General features: G+C 30.9%; 1 protein-coding gene across 9 annotated transcripts in view; it reads left to right on the forward strand.

Moving 5' to 3' along the window:
- The window catches only part of unc-13 (protein unc13 homolog), a 184,946-nt gene that overhangs the window by 148,819 nt on the left and 23,362 nt on the right, over positions 1-12,765 (forward strand). The window lies entirely within an intron of this gene.

Here is a 12,765-nt window from a genome sequence, read left to right on the forward strand (position 1 = left end):
TTACCTATGTATATTATATTATGTATACTTATATTGTAACCAATTTCGATAAGTACTACTGCTGCACGTATATATATAGACATATAATACAGTTCGTTTTTGTTGTTGTTGTTACCTATGCTGTGGTACATACTTACGAGTATAACGACGACTTTATTACTTTTGTATTGCCGTGCACACCTGACCTAAACTATATATCATAAAAATATGTGCCACGGCGAAAGAACTTCTTTTTTTTTTCTGTATCGTACTTACAGCATTAAGTTTAGTTTGTCTCCTTTTGATTCCTTCCGGTTCAATTATTATATCATCGCAACGAGACGGATTACACCACACCCGGATGTGTAGGCTCAGTCTCACAAATGTACAATATAGCAAAAATTGTATTGAGCGAGACAACTTTACTCCCACTGCACTTATAGTGGAATTAATAAAATTCCACAACGCGTAGGGGAAGAACTTTATCTGAGCTACCACATTTTTACTTCTTTTTTTTTATATATATAGCGTAAATACAATATTAAAGTCTTCAGTTTTAAGTTCTTTTCTTTTTTTTTTTCGTTTAATTATTAAAAACTATTGGTTAGTGCTATCGAAAAAAAAAAATAATAATAATAAAGACGCTTTATGACCATAAAAGTGGTAAAGTACTTATTTTTGAGTTGTTGAATAATTTTGGTGATTCTACTACAAGTACAGAGAGAGTAAAGCAGTCGTGCGCAAAACAGTTTTTTGCACGTTTGGGTGTGGCGTCCTCATCTTAACGCTAATCTCGTACTTTAACTGAACGTATATCGATGATAACGATAAATTAAGATAGTAAAAAGTGTGAATTTTGTATCACGATTTTGGTGCCTGCCATTAAGTATACCGACACATAATATTCCAGCGAATCATCAAGCGATTAGTCGTACAGAGTGCGTTCTGAAATTCGGTGCGGTGCGAAATCGTTGTAGACGCCGGTCGGTCGTTTTTTTGTCGTCGAACGTTTCCAAAGCCGGTTAGCGCGCCGTCGCCTTGGAAGAAACGACGGAAAGCGAAAATAATATTATTGTTTTACCTCGGCAAATCGTCGTAAACGGCAGCACGCGCCTCAGATTCGCGTACCTACACGTTTCGGGAGTAAAGTTTTCGGGCCGGTCGAAAGTTTTTGCCGGCGGTTTCACGTCCACGCCGCCGCCCGCATTTGTCTCGTTCCGTCCGACCAATCTGCGGCGATAACAATAACAATAATAACAACAACAAAAAACTACAACAACACATAGACCTATACCTATTATATATATTGTATACTCGCCGAATCGGGTGTACGTGCAAGCGCGTTCTTCGAGTATTTGTTTCGGTCGTTTCTCTTTCCGTTTCCGTTACCCGATAACGTCACGATAATAATGTAACTTATCACGTATAATATGTGTGCGATGTTTATTTTATATTGTAGTAGGCTCGTCGATCCCGAAAAGTTATTGGTCCCCTCGTCTGACGGGTCTGACTTCGCTTCCTCAACCCCATCCCCTCCCGCGAATTCCTGTTATTTCAAAGATCGATCCGTTCGTTTTATATAGTGTGTACCTACGACATTACGCGTGTTTTGACTTTTAAATATTATTAGTATGCCGTTGAGATTTCCGTGCGTCGATTTAAGTGCCAAAAAAAAAAAAAAAATCTACTTCTGTGTACATACGCAGTCAGGCCTACGAATATCCTCGTGAATAAAATACAACAATTTCGGGCCGTCTCTGTATAATATAAATTATATAAATTATTATTACCTATACTATACACGTCGCTCTTCCGAAGACGTTGAATAATAATATAATTTATATTATACGATGACGACGAGTTGCAGAATTGTCCCGTAAATAAAACCGTCCGACACTTCCGTAGTCCTCAAGCATATATTATATAATATACATAGCAAACGTGGACATTGAATATTCAGTTAATTTTCTAATCGACTTATGAGCGTAACTGTAGTTTGATTTAATTGACAGTTAAATTAACTTAGCTTTTATCAGTCGATTTAAAAATTTCCCGTCGAGTTAAAAATATTTTGAAATTGTTCGTAAATATTAATATGAAATAAATATAATCCAAATTCTCTATATAACAACACAAACATTTCTGTTTTTTTATAAATAATTTTGTATATTGATATATGTTACCTATTAAATTAGATGGACACAATATTGCTCTTAATTTAATTTACATACGAATTTAAAAAAAAATAATTAACTTTTTTGAAGCTGTTAATATCAATTTAATATTTTTTTTTACTTATCGAGTTAAATTTATAATTTTTCAACTGTTAAATTTTGTAACTTATCGATCATATTTCCTCTTAACTTAACTGAACTTGAACTAATTATTTTTCATTGACTTTCCCATATTTGTAATACAATGCATATTCAACGCCATAATTATTATATTTAAACAGCAAGTTAGACTCTGTCACCATATTATAGCAGAGTTTATTATACCATTGACGACGTAATAATATTTTATTTTTTTTGTGTTTTAAAAACATTTTATTTTTATGAGGATAATATGGTGCAAAATATAAAATACAATTAGTAAATATTCCTTTGCCACGATAAAAATCTACTTCTTATGAGCAAAGCTAGAGTTTCAAGTTCGGTATAATAAGTGAGAATCGCAAAATAAAATTATTTAGAAATAAATATCATCAAGAAATATTAGACAACAAATAACGTGCATAGACCAGTGCGAATACTAATATTAATACTAATTATGGAATTCGTTGTTATAATTAACAGCATATATAGATAAAGATAAATTACTAATTGATACATTCCGTTAAAAAGCTATATTGAAATTGATCAACTGAATAACCAATTTACAATATTGTCTTTTTACGTTCGTAATCATTTTGATATATTCAATGTTAGAACATATATTACCTATATTGTTTTAGATCTGTCAGTGCTGACTTTGAAAGACATGGGACCAAAATAATCGTCAAACTTTTAATCAAATACTTTTCTACAGTACTTGACTTTTTTACACAATATGCTCTACATAATATAGCGACGTATTAATACGCATAATCACTGTTACACTCGAGCCTACGGAGCGCTTGTATTACCTATGCACTTTTTGAAAACACCGTATGTTTTTCGTTTTCTGATATCGATTTTAACTCGTCCCACTGTGAATATACACAGACACGGACAGCGACATAGTCATGATTTCGTTCTAGGGGACTCGGCCGTGGTGGATAATTTGTCAAGTAAACGTCAGGCGTGGAGCTTCGTTTCCATGCCCGACCCGTCTCACCCGTTTCAACCTCTATGGTGTTTTAATATTATACGGTATACCCATAATAAGGAGAATAATAATAATTTGTATTGATAATTTTAAAATTATTACAAACAATTTAACTGTCCAACCATGCGTTTATTTTTATTTTTTTGATACATAACAATAATTGTTATCAAACAAAATAATGTTTATGAAACAAGATCCAATTGTTGAGGGGTATTTTTCTTTGTTTAACTTCATCAATTATTTCTTCGGCGTGTCAAGGGTCATTTATTTATGGACAGCTATTATAGAGCTTTATACGATTGGAACATAATATATTAATATTAAAACATACCCCCATAACTGTACACAAACCTACATAGACAGTTGTATAATATAATATATAGTGTTCATAATATTTGGACTTGACTTGTGTATTTTTTTTTTCATCTATTTGAGCAACGTCGATGAATAAATTATACGTTATCCGCCCGGAAGTCACCGCCGCACGCAAGTGTCATAGTATAATTTTGTTCTATTTTTGTTTTTGTTTTTTTTTTTCGAATCCCTTAACAGTCTTACACGATGTACGCGTAATTAATACGAATTTCAAATAATATTGTATTAGTCGTTGGGCACATATAGCGCGGTGTTTGTCGTGTCGAGAAAATTAATTAAATTTGTCTCTCTGTCTTAAAATGGGCGGGCGAGGCATGACCGTCTGACATATACATCTAACGTTTGTACATTATATATATATAATACATATATTATTGTGCGCCGGACATTGCAGTGTATACACTGTGACAATTCTTTACGTTCGCAAAACTGTGTCGTCCCTTTGTCGCAGTGGGTTTGGTCGGATTAGAGGGCGAGTACGGTATAATATAACAAACGTGAAGTGAATAGTCAATGCTATTCTCATTGTATATAGTTTATCTCTAACACTAATGTACATATATGCGTATAACACGACCACCTCCGTAACCATTAGTTATTGGCATTAAATAATATCTATTGTTTCCGTTTGTACATTTTCCACGTCATGAAGTGATTCAATTCATTTGCACACGATAGTGCTGCACGTATAATAAATATCGTATATTAATGAACTCGTGACATCCAATATGTGTGTTATCGTATAATGATTCAACTGTGTCAGATTAATATAATATAGTCTTTAGAACTTCAAACAAAATATGATTACACGGCAGGCTGAATTATAATGTTATGATTAGGATTCAAAAAATGTCATGCAATTTATTTATTTATTATTGTTTTTCGATGTCAATCAAATTGTTTGTTAAATCGGTTTTAAAACTATAATGAAGAACGGTAAACACTATGCCTTTACTTAGTCAAATGTTAATTGGAAAACGTAATCGAAAAATTGCTTAAGGCGTACATTGTATAAATATTTTATGTGATTATTGTCAGGAAAACTTTAATGATAATAATAAAAAAAAAACATTATGTTAATTACATAATTATTATTTATCATCCATTTTCGCTTTACATCGTGATCGAGAATTAATCATTGATATTTACTGAATCAGGTATGAAATCAGTATTACCAGATGGTCATTATAGCTAATAGTGATGAAAACATACAAAAAATCATGAAATTTCAAGGAGAATGAAAATTTCAAGTTTGAAGTATTTCATTGTGTACAAGAAAGAGATGACACATTTGTCACTGAAAGCTTTGCGAGAACTACAAAATAATTCGACATTCCTGGTATTTTGAAAGAAACGTATTTTTTTTCATTAAAAAGAGAAAATCCTTTGCGTCCTTGACGACAAATTGAAATTAAACGAGCAGATATTTTAGTATGGTGCATCAAGTCGCTATGACAACACACACACACACACATCGCTAATACTGTGCTATTAATATGTTATATATATAAGAATATGTGAGAGTATGAGTGGGTTATTGAGTAATAACTATTAAAAACAAATACTAGTTTTACGTGTGACGCCTTTATTTTTTTCGTAAATATATATATATATATATATATATCGGTCTGCGATAGTGATACTTGGTGACTATCCAAGTAAACGAAAAAATTGTGGAGTTTGGCACAAAACCGACCACATAAAATGTATAAACAATATAAGATCTGTTTTTCGTTCGGAACTTTTCAGTATCGTATTAAACACCGTACCTAATGATAATGATAGTACTCTCATTCCGGTAATGTAAACGCGTCAACGTTATTGCGAGTTCGGTTTTATTCAAACATGTCGTTGACGAAAAAACTTACACTCGACATCCCACTTGGAAACCTCCCACACACATTCAGCCGATGCCTTTTCTCGACGAGTTCTTTGGAATATTGATGATAAAAGCTTAAAAAAAATATTTATTTTATTATTCTTTGTACCTACATAAACGTATTACGTGTTTGATAGAAAAGAGAAACGTTCGTTGATGTGAGTATTCTTTAATTGGATGAATTCCATGGAATTTTTTTTAAATCGATCGCGAATACTGCGAAATAATCGAACATAAAAAAATAATAACTCAAAATGTGCAAAACAAAACATAATTCATACATAAATATACATACACGGTATAATTTATAATATTATGGTTTCTGCGCTTATTTATTTATTTTTATGAACGCGTAATAATAATAATAACAACACTTCAGGGCGCTTTTTTTTCTATATGGTTAGAATTATGGGTTTATGTGTACCTACTTATATCATATTATATACATAATACATGCATCTTATACATCTCATACATATATTATTCTGGCGCGCCATAATATAACGAAAAAATACATTCTGCTCATAACAAATTTTCTAGCCAAGAATACGCCGAAACCATTTATTAAATAACTTGCTGAACAAACAATAATTTAAAAAACTAATATTATACACAATATACTATGTATACACCATACGACGGTCTTGTTTCGTTGTTCTGCGCGTTAATTATTAAAAGACGATAAAACAAAAACTAAGGGAGTCATCTTAATTCTAATTAATGACATCGAAAAAGACCTTTTGTACGTCTTTTTCCGCGGCTAATGGAAACATTTCGTTCGAAATAACATTTGAAAATATATATATATATATATAAAAATACTCCCATATATACGTATATGACACGACGTGGTATATTGTATTATACGAGCAATGCAAACAGTGGGGTTTAAATTTTAAAACACATTTCACAGTGGCACTTAATTCATTTTGGATTACCGAAATACATAAAATACAGAGAACATAAAAATGAAAGAAAACGGTTTTGCTCGAACTGGAAGAGTGTATATAGTCGGCAGAGTGGTTCCCGTTTGTATTTCTTTTTTCTTTTTAAAATATCACCGACAGCTTTAAATTGTTTACAATTATATTTACAAATTGAATTATTATTTTCGCGTCGTATAAATTATTTTATTTTTATTGAACATCATATTATATAAACAAGCAATTGTTTATCGTTCTATCTTTATGCCTATAGCTGTTGTAGACAAGAAAAAAACATTACAGCCTGAGACGTATACCGCACTGTGTTTTGGCACTCATCCATCGGTCACTAATTCGGCTCAAACCGCATTATTATATAATAATATGCATTGTTGTCTGTTGGTATTATTTCTTAAACTTAAAAGCAATGATAAATAATCGGTCTATACTGTTCCGTTAATTATACTCGTGACTCGTAATACATGCAGGACAACGCTATACAATATATCGGAGATCGCCAAAAAAAATGTTCACCATCACAATTCAAACATTTATGAAACCGATGAAATCAAAATCGAAAAGTTATACGAAAACGGTTGAAAATCTCGTTTAATTTATACCATAAAAAGATAATGATTTTAAATATCCCGTCCTTAGTCCAGATCAAATCCATCCACTGTTTGGTAACAACTGCAGTTGCCAGTTTTCTTTAAATATTGTTATAATTTTAACGACTCGTGAACTGGCCTCGAGTTTGAAATATTCAAATTATTTATACATATATTAAACGAGCGATAATGAAATCTCCAACACAACATATTCCTATTTTCAAAGTTTTAATAAACTTATAAATTATAATAAATTTATTGTTATTATATTACTATTATTTTTATTATTATATTATAAATATTTACAGAACACTTATAGAGCAGCAGCAGATTATTTGCATTCACATTACATTTCAGCAGCAAAGAAAATATGTTTTCACGATATTTAACGTTCATAAACGAAAATTCCGTGGATATTACAATTATCGACGGATAGGACTTTTCCAAAAATATATATTACTATAAAATTCTACGATAAATGTCGCTAAGACATCATAAAAAATATATTACACGTGTTACGTCCCGACTGAACGTCGATTCATACATCAACGTAGGAATAAAGGAAAATACTGATGTATAAGTATTAAAAATCTTTATTTTATAGTTAAACTATTGATACAAAATTACAATGTAGTAAGCTATGAGGTGTTGGTGAACGGTGTTACGACCTCATACTGAAATATTGATAAAAGACAATGAGTGGTGTTACGACCTGCCTCTGAGCGTCTTGAATATCGACACATCGTTTGGTTCACATTTTAAAAACCCGTCTGGAATAATGTATAATGCCGCTTCTACAATTCCTCTCCATTGATTTCAATCTGATGCAGAGTATACAATTATTGTATAAAAAAAAAATAACATCGTAAATTAAAACGCACCTTGTGCAAGGTACAGTGTTACGGTAATCGACAATTTTCAGAATATTCGTCTTGTTCGATCAAAAACAGTATACACGATAACAAACTAATGGTGCCTCGAAAAAAAGCAAACTATGACTCAATAATATTGATTGTCATTAGTCACGTAACGAATAACAATATTTTTACCTGTCAAACCGTCTTTGACAGAATATATATGCGCAAAGGATAAAATAATCGATGAGGACCGACAAGACAGACAATGACTAAAAAAAAAAAGAACGCACACTATTGTTTTATACATTATTAGCGGAGCGTTTTATGGTTGTACAATATTATATGTAGTTTTTTTTTTTTTAATTTTATTTGCTTATTGTTATGAACATAATGAGATTCCTTAACTTTCGTAAAAGCTCCTCGGTCGATTTTTAGGACCCGGAATGAAATCCGTTGATGAAATATTTTGTTTTTTATCATCCTAATGGTTTTCGACAAAATTACAAGCCGCCTGAAACCCACGGCGGGCCACTCTTATACTGTGCACCATTTTAATTTGCAAATCCATCGTTTTAACGCTCTCGGCTGTTTAATTGTTTTGTAGAAAATTGAAATCGTACAACGGAGGTTTCAGCGATTTAAACCGATTATATTTTATGTGACCGCCGCACGATAATAGCAGCACTTGAAGAATTTCGACGGATTTCAAAATATATCACATTTCATGATGTCACTTACCGTTTGATTAATATTGTTTAAAATATTAAATACACAACACTAAATTAATATTATGGCGTACTTACGACTGTAAAACATAACTGGTGAATGTATCAACATGTAAGTCACCATGTAATGTATATGTATTGTTATCATGTGAATGTGACGATAACCTAGAGAAGCCTAAATCATAATTGTTGATAAACATAATATGTATTATTTAAACTCATTATTATAAAACGTTATTGTGTCGATACACAGATCAATCAATAATCTTAGTACCTACAGTAGAAACGATTTGTAGTGGCATTCAAGAAGAAACTAGTCAAAATTGGTCACCACAACTGATTGTCGTTATAACCAAAATTTAAAATGATAAAATAAAATTTAAGTATATATATTTATATGAACATAATATTGCGTATTACAATCATTTACTACGGTTATTTGATATTGTTAAAACGCTCGCACTGTGTACCTAGTTTAAGAATTTAAAACCGATTTAATTTCAAACGCCACCATATTATAATCATAATAATATGGTAGCTGTGTCATATTTTTATCGCTAAATAATGACTACAGTACATACAGAAAAAAAAAGGAAAAAAGTTGTTTTATTGTTTTAATAAATCAAATTAAAATTATTTAATAAATAAAATATCCGCTACACAGTTTGTGCTTTTTGTATAAAAATCGTGCAATATTTTTATTTTCAATTCCTTTAAAAATTATTTCTAGTATTTAGTATTATTGATTGTTTTATTACCTTCAATTAAAATTTAATACAGTCATTTTAGGCAAAAAGATTTTCACAATATGACAAAATAATCGCTATGCAAACGTCATACCTAATAATAATCGATACACATTATTAGCACGTACGACATAGGAGTTTTGCCTGGACATTAATTCTAAGGCTGAGCATTAACGAGTTAAAACGTTAAGTTAATTAATTCGTTATTTTTTTTTTCAAATTAACTTTTAACTTAATAAGTTACTTTTTTTAACGTGTTAACTTCAAATTAATTTTATTCAAAAGTGTCTAAATCGAGTTAATTTTCATCCGAAGAATAATGCAAATCTTTGAATGACGTTATTCTAAGTATATACTTATAGTTTGGGTACTATTTTAATATGAATTTCCTGTGGACGAAAATTGTATGAAAAATAAGTAATAAAATTAAAAGCCATATCGACTTGCACTTTTATCATTATCTCAATTGTATTATTAATGTTTTCCAAGGTAAGTGATAAGATTATCGCTTTTAATTGGTTTCTTGAGGTGGATGTCGAATGTTGTCGCCAACGTCTTATGATAACTATTTGGTACTAAAAATGTATCATTTTGAATTTTCCCAATGATTTTCTTGAACGTAAAAAGAAAAACTTTCTGATAACCCATATTATGGGTCTAGAATTTTTTATTTTTGTAAATTAGAAAATTTTAACTTTAAACTAATTTAGGTTACTTTTTTTAAAAAGTTAACTTTTAACTTAATGAGTTAAAAATAAAAGTACAAATTATAACGAAAATGGTTGGTATCGTTTTCATACCACGAGCGTGTATATCATTGCTACACATTTACGGCCAGGTATAATATATAAATTAGATTTATTTATTTTTTTTGCTTTCGAGTAAAAGTTTTTACCAAGTAAACTCACTGTGCCGTGCATTATCAGGCCGTGACCTTTTTCGACCGTTTTCTGCAGCTCATAATATATTCATGACCGTATAGCAGAGGTATTTTTTCGAATAATAAAAAAAAAAAACAAAAAAATGCTAAAAATAACTAAATTGTTGAATATGATTTGCAAACAATTACTAATTATTATGTACTCGTATATACTGTTATATATTTTATACGTACTAAATGTTGTGTAGGTACTTAAACCATACCGCTTAACGTTGCAGTGTTATGCGTTTCAGAAAAAAAAATTATAATAATTATTATTATACTCTCTGCACGTGGTCCACAATAATTATATTTTTTACGCCGTAGATGATAATTATACTTAAATTGTTATTACTATTGCGCGCTTTGGTAGTCTGTCGTCATTTTGCGTTTATTCCGATCGTGAACATATATCGTTTTGAATTTCGCGTCACAAAATTGAACGACTTGATGGACGATGGACATAAACCATAATCATTTATTAGGTACAAATACACTATTATTGCCTATACCCGACATCTTTGTTTCACTACAACAATAACACTATCAGAACTGCCTCGAAAACATGATACTATACATTTAACTGACATACAATAATTGTAATAAAATTTGTTTTATCGTTATAACCGTTAAAGAATTTTGAGTTTTTATGTTACAGTTTAACAGCCAATTATTCGCAAATTGAAACAATACATTGTTATTTGCTCGCAACATCGATAAAAAAAAAAAAAAAAAAACGAAAAAAGTACATAACAAATAAATAATAATGACCAGTAAATAAAGTATAATATATAAACCGACAGAAGTCAATTATTTATCTAGAGCACATTTTCTTATGCGAATAAAAAGTACTTTTAGTCTAAATAACAGCTGAGATTAAGAAATTCTATAGCTATAATATAATATATTAACAAAATGAATAGAAATATGTATATATATATATATATATTACAGTACATCGTGAAAGCGGCGGCGTTGTAGTATACATGTTAGATTGGCATTTTCAATTAAACATAGGGTCTTTTTTTTTCCTCCCTCCCATTTTGCCAGTGACCTTTCTCGATAAGACTCATCTGATGGGAACACCGTATTTTTAGTCGTGTGCCGGATAAATAATGGATTTAATAGGACTGATGAGAGACAACGAACCCATCAGCGTCGTCGTCGTTTGTAAATAAAAGATTAATAATGGAATATTAAGACGACTCGAAAATAAAAAATAAAACGAAAATATCACACCGGCGACGGGAACAGACTCTCCCTCTGTGTGTATGTGCAGCTGTATATAGGTTTATAATATAGTTAGCTAAAAAGATCGTTTATATTATTATACGTACGATAAACAGAGAGAGCCGTCTTATAATAAAACAAGCTGCAGCGGGCAAACGTCCCATAGAGATTTGCCATCGCCAACTCAATCCGTTAAAGAAAAAGAAAAAAAAAGTGTGGGTGGGACAAATGCCTGTGTCATCAGCGTGTGTGTGTGTGTGTGTGTGCCTTCCCCTTAACGACGCCATGGTTTTTAAACCTCCGGAACCTTTAGTGCTGTTGTTGTTTTTTATATATATATATATTCTTTTCTGTTTTTTTTTTCGTATTTTCGTTTTTTTCCTTATTCCACTCACTATTATTATATTTATACACTGGATCAGAATTTCAAACAGGACACTATATAGTGTCCGACACTCGACAATCGTTGTCGACGAAAAAAAAATTCCACACAGAACACTCTGAAAATAAGACCGGGCTGCTTAAAAATATATTATACTTCTAATTTCATGTTGGTTTTTTGTTTTGAGCTTTCAAAAATGGGAACACTCTATAGAAACCTTTTGGCTCCGATTCCATACCGTTTTTGCATACAATTATTATATTATAATATATAAATATCAAACTTTTTTGAGTGTGGCATTTCGACTTACAAAGTACCTACCTTTTTTTTAAAAACATATGCACCGTATTGTGGTACACTTTTGTCGCCATGCGCATTTGAAAAACCTTTGACCATCAACTAATGATTGCGATTCGGATGCCTTTTGTAGACAAATATCGCCGTCGTCATGCATAAAGTGACCGAGTGAAATAACCAAATGTGCCATATGAACCATAAATTATTGTACGGAAAAAATGACAAAGTGAAATTGGTCAATATCTAACGAGATATAAAAAAACAGTTTCGACCAAATGCAGATTTCTAAACTATTTTTCTAACAAAAAGTCACCAAGTTATTTAGCCATTTGTTGCATGTTTGATATGTACAGTTGGTCATAAAAAATTATTAATAAATAATAATCACAATAACTAATAATCTTCATCTGGGACGTCACTGAGCGCATTAAACTTTTCTACACATATTTTAAACTAAATTGTCGAATGGTGTGGTTCAATATATTATTATCTTATCTTTTGATTTTTATCATAAAAACGATAACGGTAACAATTAATAT

The sequence above is a fragment of the Diuraphis noxia genome, unplaced genomic scaffold, assembly GCF_037042655.1.
Source record: "Diuraphis noxia isolate RWA-SAM2 unplaced genomic scaffold, SU_Dnox_SAM2 contig0005, whole genome shotgun sequence".
Lineage (NCBI taxonomy): Eukaryota > Metazoa > Arthropoda > Insecta > Hemiptera > Aphididae > Diuraphis > Diuraphis noxia.